Genomic DNA, 23,062 nt, shown 5'->3' with positions numbered 1-23,062 from the left:
GATCTATTTTACACGTGGCTGTCCCTGTAAGATGGGATGGCTCTGTGAATAATAACCTGGTTCATTTGGTTCTTCACTTCATGTGATTTGCACTTTATAGTAAATGTAAAAGTAATTATAGCTTTTACAGATAAAGTTTGCTACTATTTGTGATAAAACAACTTGACCCTCATTTAAATTATTGTTAGATGGTAACTAACTTGGAGTCAGCTGTTCCACCGCTGACGTCTGTTTTACAATGCAGCTCCATCATGAGGTTTTCCCTCTTCACAGACACCGCCGGACCCTGAACACACTGCTTTCTGCTCTATGAAACTATGACTCTGAAACACAAGTTATATTAAAATTGATGACAATAATAATATCAATCTATAAGGCTTAGTACATTAAAGAAACACAAAATTATGTTTTTAAAATAATACATTAAAACAGTGCAGCAGGTAGTGTCTCTGTCACAGCTCAACAGACCTGGAGGTCTCGAGGGTTTGAGTCCCGCTCTGGCTGAGTGTCTGTGAGGGTGTTCTCCCTGTGTCTGCGTGGGTTTCCTCTGGGTGCTCAGGTTTCCTCCCACGCTCCTAAAACACATGTTCGTAGGTGGATTGAGGACTCAAAAAGTGTCTGTAGGTGTGAGGGAATGTATGAGTGTGTATTGCCCTGTGAAGAACTGGCGCCCCCTCCAGGGTGTGTTCCTGCCTTGCGTCCAGTGATTCTGGGTAGGCTCCAGACCCACCGCGACCCTGAACTGGATGAGCGGTTTTAAACAATGAATGAATGAATACATAAAAAACAAAAATACATGTAAAACTTCAAAATGTGTAAAAATGTATTTCCCCAGTAAAATCATAATTAATTAATGTTATAATCATAATCAACATTAATTGTCCATCAAATCCTGCTAATGTCCTGAGAAGGGGGTTACGAGTGGTATATTTCCACATGTGGCATGTGAAACGTCATTTATTTTCAAGACAGTGGCAGAAAAACGTAACATATGTCAGTCCAGTGAATGCTGCTACTGCTTCATAACAATTATAAACAGAGCTAATGATATGATTTCTCCCAGAGAGACACAGTGGAGGAGGAAGGCACAGATGATGAATATTGTGTGTAATGTTATATTTGTGTAAAGCGAGTGAGAAACAAAGAGAAAGTTTATTTATTTGGTATGTTATAAACTGATCAACCATAACATTAAAACCACTCACAGCTGAGGTAAAAACACTGATTATCATCTTTTAATAATTGCACAAGTAAATCTGATCCACCACATAATGTAACAGTGCTGTAAACGGGTGGGAAAGTGATCGAGGGCCAGAGTCCAGTACAGTTTGTTGAACATGGTTCAGCACACACGGTTAGCACAAAGCGCTACAAAACTAAACAACTCCAGTTACAAAATAAATGTTGTAGTATGTGGTCAGATATATCTCTGTGCACTAGATTTTGTATGCACTAGATGTATGTATTTCCAATGTCTACAAAGCTCAATTAAAAATACTAATGTTAAAATCAAGGAGGTTAATGTTAGTTGTTTACACATGAATTGCACTCATAGACCTTATTGTAAAAGGAGACATTTTTTTTCTTTAGTTTTGAAAGTGTTTGTCTATGTGTTAGGAGTAAAGTTACTGTGTACTTGTGTTTTATATTATTAAAACTAACTTATGGTAGTTGTTGATTTAATCCTAGACTCCATTTATTATTTGACTTTGTTCATCTTAAATGCAGAACATGAAGTTAATGGGAGATTTAACAGCAGTTAACCCTTTAAAATCCCAGGTGTATCTCTGTTTCTCTGCAGCAGTTCCAGTGTGTTTTATTCTGATAAGAATTAACCTGTTTGTTGCCAGATATTCAGCCGTGTTTAGGTATTTGTAAACAAATGTCAAAATGGGGTCACTCCTGTTTCCTCATCTGAAGCACAGACAAAAAGAGCTAGAGCTAATAAATAATGTTTAAACAAAACATGTAAATGATTAATATTTTGGTCAAATATCTGATTGTGTTTGTGTTTAGGTAAAATATATATTGAATATTTTATGTCAAACGTTTAAAACCTGAACTTTACTCCACCGTTTCCCTGACTACGCGCTACTGTTATCCAAGGTGACATTGTAGATGACGTGACTGGGACCTTGTCCCTGAGTAGAAGTCTGTTTCTAGTCCAGAGCTAATACTAAACCGAACAGCTGTTATATTAGTTTCAGTCAGATATGAGTACTCCAAAACAAAACGATAACTCACACTGCTCCTGTTTTTAATGCTTTAAAAATATATATATATATCTTAACATTATTACATCTGAAAAGTATAATTAAGAGAAGGAATGGCAGATAAACACAAATTTCTACTGTAAACAATGAGACCATTTTCCACAGAAAAATAATCTTAACAATTAAACACCTACCGAGTGAAATCCAGACCGTCTTCCTCTGAAATCTTCTTCAGCTCTGAGTTACTTTCACTTTAGTTCTTGTTTTTCACCTGTGGAGCCACCTGATCTCACCTGATCATCACCTAGTGTTTATCGCTATCTAGTGGTCAGAAGAGCGTAAAATCACAAAACTATACATCAGTATACATCAAAGTGTTCGGACTCTGTTATATTTTATATTTTTAACCCATTGTGTTAAATCCAGTAAATAAACAGTGGTGGCTCATTAAAGTTCACAGAAGTGTGTTCTCTGTGGAGGATGTGTTCACTTTCTGTTTAATAAAGAAATGATCAACACACAATATATGAATGCATTGGACTGTAACATAATCCTGTTCCACAGTTCTGGATATACACTGTGAATGAGAGAGAGAGAGAGAGAGAGAGAGAGAGAGAGAGAGAGAGAGAGAGAGAGAGATAGATAGACTCTTCTATGTCTAATCTGTGGGGCAGTGTCCAAACACATAGTGTAATGTAGTGTAACTGAGTGTTCTGCTTTTCTCAGTTTATAACCTCTTGTATCCTTCATGAAGCTGAAACCCAGGTGTCCACACATCAGCACAAGACTTAAACTCTCACTCAGTTACACACACAGCCTGTCCTTTCTGACACAAACTCACTGCGGAGCCTAAATAAAACTCCACACCTAGCACAGACCCAGACAGCAGACACATTTGGGCCGAATCTGTGTCAGTTCTGGGATTCATTTACGGTTCAGTAACGGCACTGGCACAAGTGTGGTGTTCAAGTTCAGGTTCAAGTTCAAGAAGTTTATTGACATTTCAGCAGTATACAGTGTTTACAGTACACAGTGAAACTAAATAGCGTTCCTCCAGGAACAAGGTGCTACGTAAAACAATACACAACATTAAAGTGCAACTAGTGCAAAGCTGTTGCAAACATAAAACAGTGCACACACATTAAAGTGCAAAAGACATGGCTAAGAAAAATACAAAAACCATAAGTACGAGGAGGGGGGGGGCATGATGCTCTCGTTGACTCCTCTGTAAAAAGTGGTGAGGATTGGAGGTGGGAGATGAACCTTCTTCAGCCTTCACAGAAAGTAGAGGCATTGCTGGGCTTTCTTTCTGATGTTACTGGTGTTAGTGGACCAGGTGAGATCATCCGCTAGGTGAACACCAAGGAATTTGGTATTCTTGACAGTCTCCACAGCAGAGTTGTCGATGTTCAGCGGCGAGTGCTCACCCCTTGTTTTTCTGAAGTCTACAACCATCTCTTTGGTTTTGTCCACGTTCAGAGACAGGTTGTTGACTTCACACCAGTCAGTTAGCCGCTGCACCTCCTCTCTGTATGCTGACTCGTCATTCTTACTGATGCGACCCAACACATTCGTGTCTTCAGTGAACTTGATGATATGATTTGAGCTGTGCATCGCTGCACAGTCATGGGTCAGCAGTGTGAACAGAAGTGGACTGAGCACACAGCCCAGGGGGGCTCAAGTGTTCAGTGTGATGGTGCTGGAGGTGTTCCTACCGATCCGGACTGACTGAGGTCTCCCAGTCAGGAAGACCAGGATCCAGTTGCAGAGAGAAGTGTTAAGGCCCAGTATATTCAGTTTGCCGATCAGGTGCTGAGGAATGATGGTGTTGAATGCCCAGCTGAAGTCTATGAACAGCATTCGGGCATATGTGAGTTGGACCTGGGCCAAACATAATGACCCAGGCATGGCTTGAGTTACAGCTCGTGTTGTGTGGCCAGGCGTGGGCCGACTCTCAGGAGCTGGGCTTGACTTGGGTTATGGTGTGTGTTGTGTGAGTCAGGCGTGGACCAAATGTTGACATGTGGCTCATACACAGTGGAGCTGTGGCTGAGGTGAAGTATCCAGCCTCACCCTGAGTCAATGCCATCATTCCAGGCCAAATGTGACACCTGCTCCTCCAGTGCTTTTCTGAAATGAAGGGCATTAACAGTGGGTTTGTTGATACTTTGCTGCAGTAAGAGTCTTCTAAGTTCTTGGAAGGCTTTAATGCTAGAATTACCAGGATTGTCATATGACCCTTCTTCTAGTAGAGACTGCCAAATTGCAGTGCTGGGGTAATTTGCATCCCATTAGGCCATCTTTTGTTATGTACATTAAGCCACTACTAGGTGCTAAACGAGGGGGGGGGGGTGATAGTGTGAACTGTGTTGATCCATTTATGGAGTATAAAGTAGTATTTTATCTTAATTTGAGTCATATTTACTCAAGAAGAAAAATGTTTGCCAATGGGGTGAGATATTAAAGACTTAAAACAAGACAAAATGTCCTGATAAGATTCTTTTACTTTGGGTATTAAAAAAATAAAAATGTCTTTTTTAAAAGTAGCTGAGGGTTTTTTTTGTATAAATTTATGTAAAAATATCTTTAGCTATTGGCAGTTTTTCAAAAGACAAAATTACTTAAAATAATGGTTAAAAATTCTGAACTTTATCTATTTTGACCAATCATCAGTGAGAAAACAATCCAAATTTAGTACAAAGGAGGCAGACTTGAGGTGTTTTGGAATTATAGTTCAAATAATGTCTTTGTGTGAGTTTTAGAATAAAGAGAAAGATGACTGCAGACACCGGAAAACTTGTTAATAAAGTGCATAAACTTTATATAATAAACTGCACCAAAGTAAATAGCCTATCTGGCTACATGCTGAGTGAAATAAAATAGAATAAACATTTCTCACTATAATACAATATTACAAATATACACCATGGAGGTAACTGAGATGGGTTCTATATTTATTTTAAAAATGTTGTTGTTGCAGCCATTAGATCGAAATATGCCAGTACCAGGTAACAGTGAACGGGGATGAGTGTGATGGGTGATAGCGTAAACAATCATGATAACGATTATGTGTGTATCCACCTCCATGTGGATAAAAAGCCACGTCACCACATATTTCACTTACTCTGTTGACTGAGAAGCAAAGATGGCAAAGGTTTACAGTACACAGCAGGCTTTGGAAATGATCCTCAACCATGTCAACCCCTGCTGACATGGTGTGAATAGCTCTTCATGCCTCCAGTGTTATGTAAACAAGGCCATGACTCATGGCCTTGTTTACATAACACTGGAGGCACGAAGAGCTATTCACACCTGCCAAATGGAAGTTCTTTGGGATTTAAAGGTATAACTGCCAAATGGCAGCGGTTTGGTAGTTCTAGTGTTAAACTCTGTGCTTCCACTGATTCACTGCCCAGTGCTGGGAGATTTTACACTCTGCTCGGCACTGGACATGGTGACCTTAGGCTCATGTGTGGGTGCTTTATACCAGTGCTTCTCCAACTGTGGCTTATGCCCCCCACCTGCCCCCGGAACAGAGGGAGAATCAGGGGGCACATGTTTCTGAGTCAGAAACAGAGATGAAACTGAACACAGTCAGCCACTGCATCAAGAAACGCACCCTGAAACATTTCTGAAAGGAGAGAGCCATATAACATTTCTGTTCATAAACAGCACCAGGTTCTGAGCCCAGATTCATCTCAGATGCTGAAAGACTGAAAGTGCCGTGGTGAAACGAGTCCAGGTTTCAGCTGTTTTTCCTGAAAAAAGGTAATGTTTGTAAAGTTTTAAATTGAAATTTAAACGGATGTAGACACTGGGGCCAAGGCATTTATTCACCTTCAGGCTTTTGTTTCCATGATTTAAGTTCCAGTAGAGAACCTTTAAAGACAAAAGGCAAAAAAACAAAAAGGACCTATTATTTTAGGTATTATTATTATTTATTATTTTAAAGTGTTATTTCTGAACGTTTTCTGATTCACTAAGGTCTCGAAATACAAGTTACAAAACTGTAAGTAAAAACAGTCGAGTATTATGGAGTTATACAGCTTTATTCTGAAAGTAGACAATATGTACCTCACACCAGTCAGTCCAGTAGTGCACCATCTCTGCTGGACTGACTGGTCACCACCACAACCCCCTGTAAGTAAACCATCCTGTTGTTTGTCTACTGTCCATTTGTAATGATCCTGTGTAGAGATGAGAAACACAAACACAGTGAATCTGAGCCCATGTTTCTGTCTGTCCTCCCTCTGTCTGAGGGTTTAAATGTCCGAGTTTAAATGTCGTCCTGCTCCAGGTGTAAACAGTCAGTACCGAGCAGGGGGCTGAAAGTCAGTGTGTGTGTAGTGGTGTTACTACTGAGACATATGAGGTGGTGTTGAGGGCTTTTTGATCAAATAATTTGACGCTATGAACTAATTAATGTTGATTAACAATAGAGGGCGTTTCTGTACAAAGGGTTTAATGGAAACTTTTACATCTGAACATAAAATTGTGCACTAATGTGACAAATGTTGTCTTCGAAAAAAACCCTAAATAAAATAAAGAGCAATTATTAACGATTCCTAATGAAAACAAGTGCACAAGTGTAGTACAATAGGAAACAGTGCTTAAACAGTGAGTGTGGGGCTGTGTTTGCGCTGCTGCTGCTGCCCTCGTGTGGTGCACATGTGTAAATGCGACCGGCACAAATCTGTGTGGAGACACTGACCGGTCGATCCAAGTACATATCTCTGCAGGCCGGAGGTCCGCAAGTGGGCGGAAACCAGCAAGTGGGAGGGGCGTACGTAGCAAGTGGGTAGAAACCAGAAAGTGGGGGATCTAGATGTTTTGTGGGAAGGCGAATGTATGAAATGCAGCCTTCGTGATTTGAAAAAAGGGCATAGTTTATCTCCAACAGAACTAGGTACCCTCTACTAGTTATAGTTTAAAACATCAGGTTTCAGTGAAAACGAAATACATAGCACTTCTGATATTTTAATGATATATTTGTGTTAATCTGATTATGGGGTGAACTGCAAACTTATGAAATCCATTAGGTCTCTCATGGCTACAATCATTATTTTAATTTGATTACAGAATTATGGGACTGTATTTGTTTTGTACTCAGCACAGTATTGGATTATAATCAGTTTAAATGTGTAAACCCTTAAGTAACACTTATGGCCCACTATTGAAATGAATATTTAAAGCAGCTCCTTTCCATTAATGGACATGGTAGAAATGGTGCTAATAATTTGCAAATAATCAATCATGGTGGGTGTATATGAATATGCGAATATGAAACCAACTTTACCGGAGTATAAAATGCATCGGATGGTCCATAAAAACAGTGTGCAATTCTCTGTTTTTGTACCATTCAGAATATGTAACCCCGTGGCAGATATAAACTTCGTTTGAAAAGGTATTGACGACGGAAACCCAAATATCGTCTAATTGATCATTAAAAACTTTCTCACTTCAAGTGGAAACCCTAGAACAGAAGAGACACCCGCAGATGTTTTCACCAAATGGCGGACAACGGAAAATAACTACTCTGCGATGAAAGAGGGCGTCAAACACTGAACAAAGGTTAAAAACCTGAGTCAGGGAATAAAACGAGTTCACCCACTATTGTATTTCCTTCGTTCGAGTTAAAAACTCCAACAAACCGACCGAGGTCCCAGCCGCCATTTCACATCCTTAACCGTCCAATTATCTTTCACATTAATCACATGAACGCGCTTCTCCTCGGACCAGACCAGAGCTGGAGCACCGCTTAAAAACAGCTTTAGTTGAAGACACTCGCAGCTCTCGGTGGAAGAAGTCCCTGTTTGATGTCCACACCACGGAGCGAACGTCAAGTCCCGTGTGTTTTAAATGTTTTATTCATGTATCCGCAGATCTGCCGTGATTTCCGGTTTAAAGCGTTTATCTACAGCTACAGCAGCTTATTCCACAGCGGTTTAAATTCAGAGAGATACTCATCACTTTGTGTTGCACTGTTAATGAGAGGTCAGTATGAAAACACATTGCTGTGCATTCTTCCCCATCACTCCAAGTATCTAACACGGCCAATCTGATGTTTATAAACACAGTGAAAACGAAGCTGTTGAAGATTGTCACCTGTTGTTAGCGGCGACAGGAAAGTACGTATTTAATCGAATTTAAGCAAATTAGGCTGAAAGACGATGGTGTGCGGTGCTGTAGACAGAGTCTAGAAACGAATGCACTTTGTTGCGATGTCAAAAACGGTCTGTTTTTTTAGCTATTGAAAGGAAAAGGAGCATATATCAAGTGCACCGGGGCGTCCATAAAAACAGTGTGCATTGTTCTCCGTGTCCGTACCATTCAGAATATGTCACACTGTGTCAGATATAACCTTATTTTGAAAAGGTATTGACGCCGGAAAACCGAATATCGAAAAGAAAACTAACTTTACCGTGGTCTTTGTAACTGCGTTTGAGCAACTGCAGACACGTTTGTTTAACAAATCGGAACACTGATTTGTTGCTGTCAACAATATCGCTTTTCCACCAAACGAACTCTGGTCCTTAAACCGGTTCCGTTCCTGATTCTTGGAAACTTGCTTTTTTCCAGTGAACCGCAGCGTTTCTACACGTTTAGAGGGGAATCAGGAATACGTCCTGCTGACCTTGTGAACAACGGAGAAACGTAACCAAGAGCTCAGAGCTTCAAATACAGCGTTATCGCCCAGTGGCGCTTGACAGGGTCATTTACAACGTTTCATATGAATAAATAATAGGACAAAAGCCACTCTTGGTTACGTTTCTCCGCGCGGCAGTTCACTGGAAAGAACCAAGGTGCCAAGAATCAAAAAACTGCAAAAAAAGATTCACACGCAGCAGAAAAGGCGAATGTGTGGATTATTTCCACCTCATTCAAAAACTCCCACTGTCCCATTTGGAACCTTAAAATGGTTTGCTCTTGCACATTTTAAGCCGTTTGAGAAGGTACTGATTCACACATTTACGACATTTGATTTACAAATGCAAATCTTTTTTTTAAACATATGTGAATTTAAATTATTATTGTTGTTGTTTTACATTTGATCATTCCAATACATTTGTGGATTTTACGTGTGTGTAGTTGCTCAAACGCAGTTACAAAGTCTGTATGTAGCGGAGTGACTTGATCCACAAACGCAGATTCAACAATTTACAAATACATTTTAAACCTGAGACTTTGGCTTTACAAATATATACAATGTAGATGTAAACAAGGGTACAATGATGATATATCTATGTATTTAACTGTATTTGTACAAACTGCAGACAGTGAAACACAGATTGGGATGTATTCTACTGTGTAAATTCAGTCGAGTATTAACTCTTGTATGACCGTTCATTCTCTCTCTCTCTCTCTCTCTCTCTCTCTCTCAGATATATATATATATATAATTTGCTGTATTGTGAAGACAGGTGATGGAAAAGAATCTCCGCAGACACGGTTAAAGGTGTGAATACATCTTTATTTACAGAAACAGTGTCTTACTGGTTCTTAAGGATCCCGTGAGAGAGGTGTCAGTGGTGTTCAGCGCGCTCTTGTCTCTTCCCATTTTCTCTCTAGTTTCTCTCTGCCAGCTCTTGAGTATGACCCTGATCTATATGATTCTTAACCTTTCCAAATAGGAATCTGGTCTACATTTGCACGTTCAAGGGACTAAGGGAGGAGTAAAATGTATAGTCTCTACTGCACTTAAGGCCTTATGTTTAAATATATATATATATATATATATATATATATCACTCTCTCTGCCATATAACTTCTATACCAGAAATACTGAGCTAGACTCTTCTCGTAGGAGATTTGTGCCGTAAAGCGTTACGCATTTCTCAGGAGAGTCCTCCACCCTGTGATTCAGAAGTTTCTTAGTGCAGTAAACCAGCAGAGGACCCAGTGTAGCAGCCACAGAGGCTCTATTCTCCCTGTTACAGCTCAGTGGAACATTGTTGTCATACTAAGGTATTGTTCATTTAACTGAGAAAACTGCAACTCACAGCTCAGACGATAAAACACCTCCATTATCTAACTTCAACAACTCTGAGAGATGAATGTGTGGATTAAGCGAGGAAGATGGGGGACAACAAAGTACCAAACCTCTAGCAGCAGCTGTTTGTGAGCTCGTGCGTGAGAGAGAGACGGCGAGAGTGAGCGTTAGTTTTGAGATTTATGAGAAAAACAGTAGTAACACTGTGTTTACATTGCCTAGGTGACTTGTTCTGTAAAACAGTTATATAATTATATTTAGAGAAAAAGCAGTGGCCATCAGTACAACGTTTATGATTCCCACGCAGCTGACGTAGATCCAAGCAAAACATACACAAAACACGGAGTGGGGTACAGAATTGGTTTTGCTCCTTCATCCTGGCACCATTCTGTAGTCCACTCCAACAGCATCAAGTCTGCGCTTAATACCGGCGATGGTTCTGACATCAACTTCCGTGGCCTTAAAGATATTCAGCTTTTTGTAAGATTTTAATGTGGAAGAGTCTAAAACGCTTAATGTGGTTTAATGTACTAAAACAATGATCTAGGAACAGCAAACTTCTATTACTTCTGGTTTGAGTCACGGGTTCATTGTTTCATCAGTACAGAGTTCCTCTTTTGTTTTTCCAGTACATTATGTTCACTGAGCCATTGATCAAGTATAAAATATAAACCCAATTCAGTTTTACTTTTCCAGTGTTCTTTAGGTTTTCCTGCCTGATAGAGGGATTTAGCCTTTCAAAATGTCTGACGGATTATTTTTTAATGCTGGGAGCATTTTCGGACACGGATTTAAAGTGTCGTATTTGGCTGTCTGTAGTTTAAATCCTGGGAACATTTTCTGACAGTGGTGTGCGATACGGCAGATCGTCTCTGTCACTGCGAGAGAGGAGCTAAGCACTGAACACGACTATTTTAACGTTGATAACACACACAGGTTTGAGCCGGTTTGAGTTTCAGCTTTTAATAAATGACTTTAAATGTGTACACAATTAATAAAGACTGTTTATCTTAACGCGTTAAACAGCTTCTCTCTCTCCTTCCGTAAATGTTCCTGCGGTCAAAGATATTTTTACTTTCTGTTCTTACCCGCTGCCCCTCACTCCCTCTTCCTGTATCCGTTATGTTCCCTACATTAATGTAACTCAAGCCCAGACAATAAGTGGGAGTGATGAGGAGGCGGAGACACTGACAATCACTTCTAGCGTCAGCCAATGGTTTATCAGACACCAACTTTCAATCAGAAATGTTATGTTAAGTGTGTAGAGTTGTTAACAGCCCCACTCTGTTTTGTATTGTTTTCCTCAGTGCTGCTGGCACCGTGACAAAGAAAGCTCTTCTCTACAGAGTCTAAGGCTGAGTCTGAAACATCCTAAAGTTGATGACTATGTTTAAAACATTTGTCTAATATTTTAAGGCAAAATAAAGTAACCTTCACTACTTGGAAATTCCCATAATTCAGATCCACTGCTGCAGACTCCAGTGCATCAAGCCTTTGTACTCCACTTGCTGATGCTTTGCTTTAAGTGTGGTGAGCACAGGCTCATGTGCAGCTGCTCCAGAACATCCCATTTCATTTCCTGCTTTTCTGTGGAGGTTTGGCCTATACAGAGTGAATGGGAACAACTGAACTGTGCAGCAATAATGCAGCTAAACCCAGTCATTGAAAGGGGTGTCTGCAAAACTTTGGACATAGTATAAGTTGTAAGTGACATAGTTAGTGGTCATAAAAGAGTAGAAAATAAAAGAAGTTAATTTGAAAATAAGGTACATTATATTATCTAAGTTACACACAAACTGTGTCCAAATATTTAAAGACTTCTCTTTTGATGAGTGAAGTTAGGAACGTGGTTTTGCCCACATTTCATTTTCACATTCTGCTTAAATATGTCATAGAAACGTTTAAAAGAAAGCGGGATGCTCTTGAGCAGCTGCACATGAGCCCGAGTTCACCTCGCTCAACGCCAGGTGTCACCAAAATAAATTAACTTACTTAATAGCTGTTTGACCAGAAAAAAATGTGGTTCACAGACACACACAGAGCGTAACAATAGAGGAACCCTTTTCACTGTCGTATAGAACCCTTTTCTAAAAGGTGCCATATAGAATCATCTATAGCACATTCTTCATCAGTCTGAAGAACCCATTCACAATTCACACCTTATAATCAAGCAGAAGGTCCTTCAAGTGTTCAGGGTTCTATACAGAAATGTTTTCATTACAAAAGAACCTCTGAAAAACATTCTTTTTAAGTGTGTAGTTTTGTGTAGAACCCGTTATATTCCTCTTCACTCTGGAGTCTGATCACCGTGACTCGAGGTCTGCTAAAGCACCTGAAGAAGACAGGAACACGAGGTACAGAATATGACCTCCACATGGGCTGACAGTTTGAGAACCACTGGTTTAAAGTAAATATGATATTTTAATTGCTACAGTGTCTCTGGATTAAGAATGGGACTTTGATTTGTCCTAATTCCCACAGTTGGTTTGGTTTGAGGTTATACTCAGGCTCTTCTCTGAATCAAAGCTTGCAATATGTAACAGCAACAGAACAAGTAAATACTGCTGCTGAAGACCAACACACCCTCCTCCTCCAAAGAATGGGGGGATTTTGTTGGTGACTTTAGGCAGTAAGGAGTCTCTGATGTTGCTGTATTTGTGCATGAGAGGAGGAAGTGACCCTCAGTTTCTATCTCTCCAGATCGGCAGTGGAAGCAGGTTTTTCTGATTGAGCAATAAGCCTCATGAGATTTCTCTGTCAGGGATATAATTGCTGATTTGACATTTCCTTTTGAGGTTAATAACTCACCCAAGTACGTGTAGTTGTTGATGTGAGAAATTTAAATATCACCAAGAAAGAACAGGTGTTTATTCCCCTATAATCTAGGTTTATTCTGTGAAGTAATAACATTTGTTTTATCCATATTCACTTTAAGGCCCTAATCTTTACAGTAACTGTCTAGGATGGACAGATTCTGTTGGAGTGCATCTGCTGTTGGTGCTAAGATCACGAAATCATCTACGTAAAGTAAGCATTTGATTTCTTGGTCGTCTAGAGCAGGTCCAGGAGCAGCTGAATCCTGTAGTTGGCCAATTCATTTATTAAATAAAGTTGGAGCCTTGCTTTACCTTTTACTTTCTTTAAAACACTCTGTTCTTTTTGTGTCAACTTTTACTCTTACATTGTGTGTTACTGTGCACTGATTTTCTGATGCTGTACTCGACTCCCGACACCACTCTGGATTAATTTAAAACATTTTTGTGTCAAAAGCCTTTTTAAAATCCCCCAAAATCTGTCGTGGACATGATTTTTTTATCAGGGTTTGGAGGGTGAGTAGATGATCTGATCTGATGCTCTATGTTTTGGTAAGACTCCAATTTGTGAAAATTTAGAATCCTGTGATTGATTTTGTTACAGAAGACTTTTGGTTTTCTGGATCAATATTTATCTCCATTTCTGAAGATGGCAGTGATTATGCCTTAATTCCAGATTTCAGGGAATTCACCAGTATTTAAAGTCCATCTGAAGCTTCGCATTGCTGTATTTAAGCATCTCTGGCCGGATCAGTTCAGGCCCAGACCCTTTGTTTAACTTTGTCTGAGCTGATGGTCAAATAAGTCGTGGTCAAATTTGATACGGTTATTAATTTATTTTAAATTAAATATTTAAAAACATTTCAGATGTGTGTTTACACTGACACCACTAATGAGTATAATGTATTTGATAAAGAACAGGTTCCAAGCTGAAATTATATTCACCAATAAATATTAATGGGACAGGAGTGTTCTCTCAGGGGATTTGGGAGGTGTCATCTCTGCAGATGATGGTGTACGGAGGACTCCAGCGTGCACTTGAACTTTTGTTGCAGTCTGTCTGCAAATCAGCACCTCAAAGAGGCCATGGTTATCTCCCAGAAAAAGATGGTGTGCTCCTCCACGTAGGAGTCAAGAACCCACTCAAATTGGAGGAGTCTCTGTATCTTGGGGTCAGGTGTTCAGGAGCAATGAGAAGAGGGAGTGTGAGATTGATCATAGGCTGGGTGTAGGGGCTGCAGTCCTGTGGTCATTGTGCTGGACTGTGGTGGTGAAGAAGAAGCTGGGCCATAAAGCAAAGCTCTCAGTTTTACACTCAGTCTGTATCCACCCAAAGATCATGGTCAAAAGAACAAGACAATGATGGTTAAAAGAACAAGTCTGTGGATACGAGAGGCTGAACTGAGGTGGGTTACTGGGCATCTCTCTGTGATCGTGTGAGGAGCTCAGCGACCCAGGAGCAGCTCAGAGTAGAGTCTGGACTTCTTTGCTTGTCCTGTTGCCACACTTAAAGAGACTAAAGAGATAAGAAGATGAGATGATCTGTGTGATGTAAATGTCCACAGTGACGTAACAGAACATGTTTCACAGCCAGGAAACAGCTCTAAAATGTAAAGACCAATGATGGGAAATGGTAATAGTTTAAATAATACAGTGCTGTGTGTTATATGGCATGATGACATTGATCAGGGACATGAAGTAATGTAGTAAAATAGACTGAGGGATTCTGGACTGAAATTTGAATCCAAAATATTGAATGTGTTTGGAGAACACTCCCTGTCCACTTTTTGTTGTAGACGACTGTACATCAGTGTGTATAATCAACAGTAGGATTTATTTTCAGTGTGTATTTAATGTGATTACAGAACATTATTGGACTGTATTTGTTTTGTACTCAGCACAGTATTGGATTATAATCAGTTTAAATGTGTAAAACCTTAAGTAACACCCTCAAAAATGGCCCACTATTGAAATGAATATTTATAGCAGCTCCTCTCCATTAATGGACAATGGTAGAAATGGTGCTAATAACTTACAAACAGTCGTAGTATTCAGCAAACCTCCCATGAGCACTCAGTCACAGTGGGTGTATATGACAGTGTAGTCAGTGCATGTAGCTACAAGTGAGGTGAACTTAGTGAAGTGGAAACTCACTGTAATGTAGTGATGGTTTAATGAATTCTGAGACAGTGGTGCACCCTTTTCAGGTGAATGTGGCTCAACTTAAACTAAGAATATAAACAGACGTTCAGAGAAGTGCACTGTACTTCATCTAGTTTCTCTGCATGGTTTTAAATGACTCTTTAAGGAAGTGTGTCCTTGTTGTGAAGAGTGTTTATTATGTTTTACTCTGTGTTCAGATGAACACACTGCCCCCTAAATTAGTTTGTAAATATAATTTAATTATAGATGTGTCCTATTTAGTGAATGTAATGAAGATATCAGGACATGTCGCTTCAATAAAGGATCTTTAAATTATCGTGTTCCTGTCATTTTTATTCTAAATTTTATTAAAGGAAATCCTCCAGTTTGCTCCAAATAAAAACCCCCGAGAGGAAATAAACAAATAAACGCAGTGACTTCCACAAACGCAGATTCAACACTTTACAAATACATTTTAAATTCGAGACAGTGATTTTACAAATATATTCAATGTAAATTTAAACAAATGTATTTATTTTCGCATAAAATGATGATATATCTATGAAAACCAAACACGTGTTTATGAATGTAACTGTATTTGTACAAACTGCAGACCGTGAGACACAGAGTGTGATGTGTTCATTTGTGAACAGTGAAACATATCTGTGACTTGTGTTTAATTTGTGGATTAACATTTACGCATTTGTAAAGTATTTTGAGACTAATCTCTCTCCATAAAACTACCAGCAAAATCATTAAAGGAGGGAGAGGAGGTAAAGCGCTGCGGGCTCACACTGCCCCCCTGTGGCCCTCGTTGGAAATACCGCTCTTATTTTAAAACACTCATTCTTACACAGATGCAGTTTCCAGCTCATTTTAGAGCGGTTCCGCTTTAACACAGATATTTTAAGTTCTACAAAAAGTAGGATGATCATTAAAGGCTTAAACTGATGTAGACACTTGGGCCAAGGCCTTTATTAACCTTCAGACTATTGATTAAGAAAAAAAGCGCCTGTAATTTTAGGGTTAAACAGTGAGTTACTGGGTGCTGAGGAGAACAGACCAGACATTTTCTGATTCACTAGGGTCTTAAAAAACAACTTACAAAATATGAATTAAAAACAGTCGAGGATTATGGAGTTATACAGCATTTTTTTCTGAAAGTAGACCGTGTGTACCTCAAAGTAACCAAACTATAGTAATAGTTCGTCTGTCACCAAACATAAAGGTTTTATTTGGTTGTTCTGTGATAAAACAAGTCAATTTAAGTTTATTCTAAAATATGTTCCCAGGCGCTGCCTCTCTCTCCCAGACCCAGAGAGAGTGAGTGATCTCGGCACATCGACTCTCTTTGTCTTTATCTGGATTCTGATTGGATGGCTTGACCGCCAAGTGGGAAGGACATACAGGCCGGAGACCAGTAAATAGGCGGACACCGGTGAGGGGGAGGTTATGATTAGGGGGAAATCTGACAATGCCCTCTGAACGGCAACAGACCAGTGCACCACAGACAGTCATTTTATTTTATATTCATTGGATTGGCCACATTGTAGAGTTTTTATCTGTTGTTTTTATCCTTGTATTTACCTTGATTAACTGAGTTAGCAGCGTAGCTGATGTGCTAAAAACAACGCTTGACTGCCGCCTACTGATACATTTTGTGTCTACAGAACGTTGGTATATCAATCATTGACAACAGCAGTGTCTCTTTACTCGGGTATGTCACTTAAAATTGGGGTACCATGGTGATAGCATATGGGTTTACACGCATGAACGTGTGGATTTATTGATATGGTGACGTACTGACACTGGATATGTTTGTGATTGTGTATTTTAATATACTGAATGATGTTTTGTTATTTCTTTTATAGAGTGGGGCTGCAGCCAGAAGTGCTGCAGGCCACTGTTTTTTTCTCTCCCCTGTGTATTGTTTTTTTACATATGTGGACATTGTTTTAACTGAGCCACTTGTTACTATTTTACACATTAAAAGGTTTTATTAATACTGTTTTGGGGTTTAGGCTTTAATGCTGCTAGTTGTAACGTTTTGTGATAGCATATCATAGGCCGTTTTTATGTAGTTGCACCCAGGAAGGTGCTTCTTGTTGTTTTTAGTTTTCTTTCTTTGTTTTGTGGTCAAGGGGTGGGTCACCCCAGGTGCTCTGGTTGTGCTCTTTTTGGAGGTGGTTTACTGTGGTGCTGTCATCTTGCTTTTAGTGACCGTGGTATGATATTGGTTTTGTGTGGTGGTGTTATTGACTGCATGACTAGTGTGCAATTCAAAGGGCTCTGTGGCTTGGGCACTTCCTTGGCCACATCTTATTGGTCTGTGATATGTTACTTGTTGTCTATATGTATATCAGCTTAAACCCCATACAGCCTTTTAAGAGTACCTACAGTATTAAGTGTTTTTCCTCTTAGTGTATTAATTTTATTTAACTGAAATAAAATTTGTATTGAGACTTGGCATCCTGAGTGATACACGTGTGTTATTGTCTGGCCCTCACACTCATTCGGTTGAGTGGCCTAGCAAGGGGTCCCCTTTCCCATAATATAGGGGTGGTGTAGTCGATGTATTGATACCGTGGTCGTGCACAGTGTTAGCCTTGGGTGTGGTACACCACCCACCATAACGTAACATCACCGCCCAGAACAGAGCTGACCCTGGCACAAATGTACATGCCCAGTAAACATTTAGCCGTTGATTCAACGTTGAAATAACATAATGACTGACGTCTAATCAACGTTCTATTAAGGTTGAAAATGAAAGTTGAAAAGACGTCCAAACACAGACATTGAAAAGACGACTATTAGACATATTTTGGACATTCATTGACGTTATTAATTGGTCCCGAAATAAATTAATTGTATAAAACGCATTTTGGACATCCACTGACGTTATCGATTGGTCACCACTTAACTAACTTATTAAGATGGATTTTGGACGTCCATTGACGTTTAAAATATGTCCTTGACGGACAGACTACTTTTAGACTTATTTTGAACGTCCAGGGACGTTCCTTGTTTACTGGGTGGTGTAAATTAGTGCTAGCAACGACAGTAAATGGTACTGCAACTACTGTAGAAATTACTTTATTACTAATAGTCAGTACTGTAAATGCTATCTAGACAGGTAGTTATCAACATACAGGGCTAGCTGATTGTGTAATTCTTAGATCTAAATCACTTTCTAAAGGAAGCTTAATACTGCAATAAAGTTAGCTTGCGGTTAGCTATTCAGAACTCTGTAGACTATAACTCTGTAATGTAGTAACGTACACCTGCTTATATTAGTGTGTATTTGATTTAACTATGCTTCACAATTTATGTACAGCAAAAGAGTAATTCAGGTTTTTTGGTCTTTTTCTGATAAACTCAATAGAGCTTTCCAGGGTTAAAACCTATTTGTTCAGTGTTTTTTTGTGTGTGTGTTTGTGTGTGTTTAAAACTCAGGAGGGTTGCTCAGGTGGGTTGATTTAAACCTGCCTTCCTCTCTCTACATGAACAGTTTTTGGACTGCAGTATTAAGCTTCCTTTAGAAAGTTATTTACTGGTCTTCGGCCTGTTTAATCATTCCCACTTGACGGTCAAGTCATCCAATCGGAAATTACCTTTGTCATTTGACGTTTCTGATTGGCTGAAACTGAGGTACATTGTAATGGCTGTAAGTGTGGAGCGAGAGCGTAGGACAGGAGAGCAAGATGTGTAGGTTGTAGTGTGCATTCAAGAAACCTTGCTCGCTCAAAAATATTTTGGCACAAAAATAACGCATAGGTGTCCAGCAGCGCACCCCTCCCCCGGGGAATAGGACCCCGCTGACAGCCGGCAACCACTCATTGGTCCACAGCTGCACTGAATCTAAGAAGGAACGCCCTCAACTTTGAATTCACGAAGACTTTACGTCAAAACTTACCATTGCCTGGGCGCTAGGAGCTCCAGAACAGTGCGTTACCGTTACTCAGGAAATAAAGGCACGTTTACTGTGGCGTGGTGAGTAAGGGATTGTCTTTTGGAGCTTTTCACCGGTGCGGCGCCTCTCTCCTGAGACTGTTTTTTTAAAGACAGAATTTGAAGAGATTTTACAGTCTGTTATGGTTTAAATGTCCGAGTTTAAATGTCGTCCTGCTCCAGGTGTAAACAGTCAGTACCGAGCAGGGGGCTGAAAGTCAGTGTGTGTGTAGTGGTGTTACTACTGAGACATATGAGGTGGTGTTGAGGGCTTTTTGATCAAATAATTTGACGCTATGAACTAATTAATGTTGATTAACAATAGAGGGCGTTTCTGTACAAAGGGTTTAATGGAAACTTTTACATCTGAACATAAAATTGTGCACTAATGTGACAAATGTTGTCTTCGAAAAAAAATAAAGAGCAATTTTTAACGATTCCAAAAAACCACTAACCCTCCCAGCACTGTCCCCACTCCATTCAGTGACACACACCCCTCCCCTCCCCCAACACACACACACACACACACACACTCCTTAAATGATCGTGGTCTGGAAGAAGAGCCAGAATTAAAGGATGACGTCACAGATTCAGTTCAGTGGAAAAGTTTGGACGCCCCCCAGTCACCTACAAGTTTATTGTTTCTCTAAATTCATTTATTTATTTTGTGTTCATCTCCTTCACCTCAGAGACTCAACCATGTACTCAGGTGTACCCAAACTTGTGATGAACTGCACTGAAGCTGCTGATAGAAAGGAGGTGTGTCACGGCTGTTGGTGAAAGTTTTAATTGTTTTCATTTTAATTTGTTTGGTGAAAGTTGTAATATTCATGTATTTTTGTCTTTATCACCAGAAACACAAGAAAAAACTGTCAGCTGCTGAATTTTCTTACAGGTCAAGCAAAATCTGCCATTTATTTTAGCAGAAAGAAGATGGTGGACTCTGGGGATTATTGTGATGTTTTCCAGGTTTTTAAAAGGTTGGTCCAATCACGTATTAAAGTGGAGTTTCTGTTTTATAAACAGATGTACAAGGTTGATGGGTTTGAGGAGGTATGGGGCTGTGCTGGGGCTCTTTGCTCCACAGAAAGTGGGATTCTAACACTTTGAGCTTTTAAAGTAAACATTGTACATGTCTGAATGACTGTTAATAAAGGCTTATTCAAATTTCAATTTCCACTTGGAAGATCAGAGCACAATCTGGTTCACCTTACGCCTGTGTACAAACCCCTTGTACATAGGGAACTAGCCAGATCATTTCAGGGAAGACTAAAGAAATGGTGGTGTATTTCCACAGGAGCAGACATAACTCCCCCCCCCCCCCCCCGATGCAGTACCTGAGTTTTCACCTCAACAATAGTCAGACAACACTAGAGCACTTCACAAGAAAATCACAGAGCACACTACACTTGCTCAGGATCATTTTTAAAACACAGCTGTAGCATCAGCCATCTTTTATGGAGTGGTCTGATGGGGCAGCAGCATATCAGCTGCAGATAGGAGACGACAGAACACATTTATTAAGAAGGCCAGCTCTCTCCTGGTTAGTTATATAGACCTAGTGTTGGGGCAAAGTAGGATGTTACCCTTCTGCACAATTCTATATGTCACTGTTCTGTGTGTAGTTTCACAATTGCTCCACAAGTCTTGGAGTTCCTGTTTGTCAAAGTAAACCAGAGGTAATAAGCCTCAACCACAAACGAGGGCAGAATCTACACTAGGTGCAGACTCAGGTGTCAGACTCAGAATCTAGACCAGGCGCAAACTCAATTTCATCCGTGTTTCTTCATCAAGTTATAAAACAGACGTTATACTGACACCTAGTGGTCTGGATGTTTGAGGTTCTGTACCAAAATCTCATTTAAAATGGGCCTCTATGGGAAATAATCTGGTCCATTTGGAGTTTACAAAGCTATTTGTTTCTTCACGTTATGTGAGTTGCACTTTATAAGAAATGTTAAACCAATCATAAATAACTTCCAGCTTATTTAAATTATTAACAGATGATAACTCACTTTGTGTGACAGGTTCCACTGCTGACGTCTGTTGTGTTTTGAGGCTCCATCATGAAGTTATCACAGACACAACTGGAGGCTGGACATGCTGCTTTCTGCTCCGTTGGAAGAGGCTTTGATTTGAAGTAAGACTAGGATCCTGAAATATCTGAAATAAACATAAAGAAAATACATTTAACCCTCAACAAGTTAAAACCCATTACTTCAACAAAATCTTCTCCTTAGATTTCATTAGATTTGTTAGATAACATCACTAATCAACACATGCTCACACCGTCTCGTGTGTGAGGAAAGACTGAGAGACCATTAAAGGCTTTTGCAGGTGTGTTGAGTTAATTCACTGATTAGAGCGTGCCAGCAGGTGTCTTCAGTACTGAAACTTTTTCACAATATTCTAATTTTCTGAGACACTGAATTTGGGGTTTTATTAGTTGTCAGTTATAATCATCAAATTAAAAGAAATAAACACTTGAAATATATCAGTCTGTGTGTAATGAGTGAGTATAATATACATGTTTCACTTTTTGAGTTGAATCACTGAAATAAATCAACTTTTTCATGACATTCTAATTTTATGACCAGCACCTGTACAGAGGTTTAATAATATAGAGGTTTCCAGTCTTTTTTGTGGTACTGTGATATGAGTTTTGTTTCTAAAAGGTAGGTTAACAGTGCACTGTTTTAGTAATAGTAAATGAGATTTGAATATAAAACACTAGTTAATAGTTGTTGCTTACTGTAAAATAAGTAATAAAAATGTGTTATAACTTCATCATTTAATAAAGATGATTCTGAGAAATCACGTTTACTATTTTATTCTTGAACTCCACCAAGCATTCAGACAATACAACCAGCTCTCACATGTGCACTCTTGATCTCTCTGGCTGTTCTTCTCCTGAATTTCCTTTCTCAACACGTGGCTCCACAGTACGTCCTACTGGAGCAAAGTGGTATTGCACTCACTAGGAGACTTGGAGAATTAGGATACCACAAAATGCATTCAGGTTGTAGGGTTTTCTAATAATTTAAAATAGTATACACCCTTCTAAATAAGTTTGTACTTGATAAAAAAAACAGGCAGTGTATTTGAATTGTTTGAATTTGGTAACTAACTATAAAGCTAATATTCAGCGGTGGGTGTTCTGAGGTAATGACAAGCCCTTTTGTGATCACAGCAGTAGGTTACAGATTAACATTTGAATTCACAGATGAACTAATACAGCTCGTCTCAGGTCCCCAGTCCTTAGAGCACGTCTACCTCTCTGTCTCAGGGCTCAAATCTTCACCAAAACCAACAGGACTGCAAGTATGACGGACATCTTGATACTGAATACAAAAGTGGAGATTATTGAATAAATGGAGCTTGATCCAAAACATTGCCAAACTATCTCGTGTCTCAGTCTATATAGTGATCAGTGAACAAGTGGATCATTTCAAACACAGCCCAAGTTTTTTTTTTTTTTATTTGGTCCAGGCCGCTGTGTGGATAATAACCACCCCCCTTTACCGTGTTTTCTCAAACGGCGGCTGGCTTAACCGCAGCACCCCCTTCTATGTAAAGACATAGAACTATATAAATCATGATAAATAACGATTATAAAGTACATTAAACTATTATACAGTTAACACACACTCGGCTGTGGTCTTTGCCATTAAAATGCCATTTTGTGACTGGTCAAATAGTAAACACGACTAAAGCTGAAAGAAAACCGAGAACAACAGCTACAAACACACGGGATTCTCTCTTTAACCCGTTGGATAATCCTCACACACTCCGTTTTTAATGTTGTAAAGGCTTACCGTCTCAAACACCAGCAGCTTTATCTGGTCTCTCCTCTCACTCTGACATCGTCTCCTTTCAGTTTCAGGATGTGGGCGTTGTTCCGAAGACTGACCTCCCAACGTCGCGCAGCGGTATGAACACTACAGATAACACTCACA

General features: G+C 39.6%; 1 long non-coding RNA gene across 1 annotated transcript; it reads right to left on the bottom strand.

The window, feature by feature from the left end:
* Positions 1-306: 306 nt before the first annotated feature.
* Positions 307-23,028, bottom strand: LOC136687381 (uncharacterized). Its single transcript, XR_010800457.1, has 4 exons — positions 22,922-23,028; positions 21,122-21,269; positions 469-575; positions 307-323 (listed from the first exon to the last, which is right to left on the bottom strand). It is a non-coding gene; the product is annotated as an uncharacterized lncRNA (long non-coding RNA).
* Positions 23,029-23,062: the final 34 nt, after the last annotated feature.

The sequence above is a fragment of the Hoplias malabaricus genome, chromosome 2 (assembly GCF_029633855.1).
Source record: "Hoplias malabaricus isolate fHopMal1 chromosome 2, fHopMal1.hap1, whole genome shotgun sequence".
NCBI lineage: Eukaryota > Metazoa > Chordata > Actinopteri > Characiformes > Erythrinidae > Hoplias > Hoplias malabaricus.
Note: the sequence above shows the minus strand (reverse complement) of the source record. Positions and strands in the feature narration are given on the sequence as shown.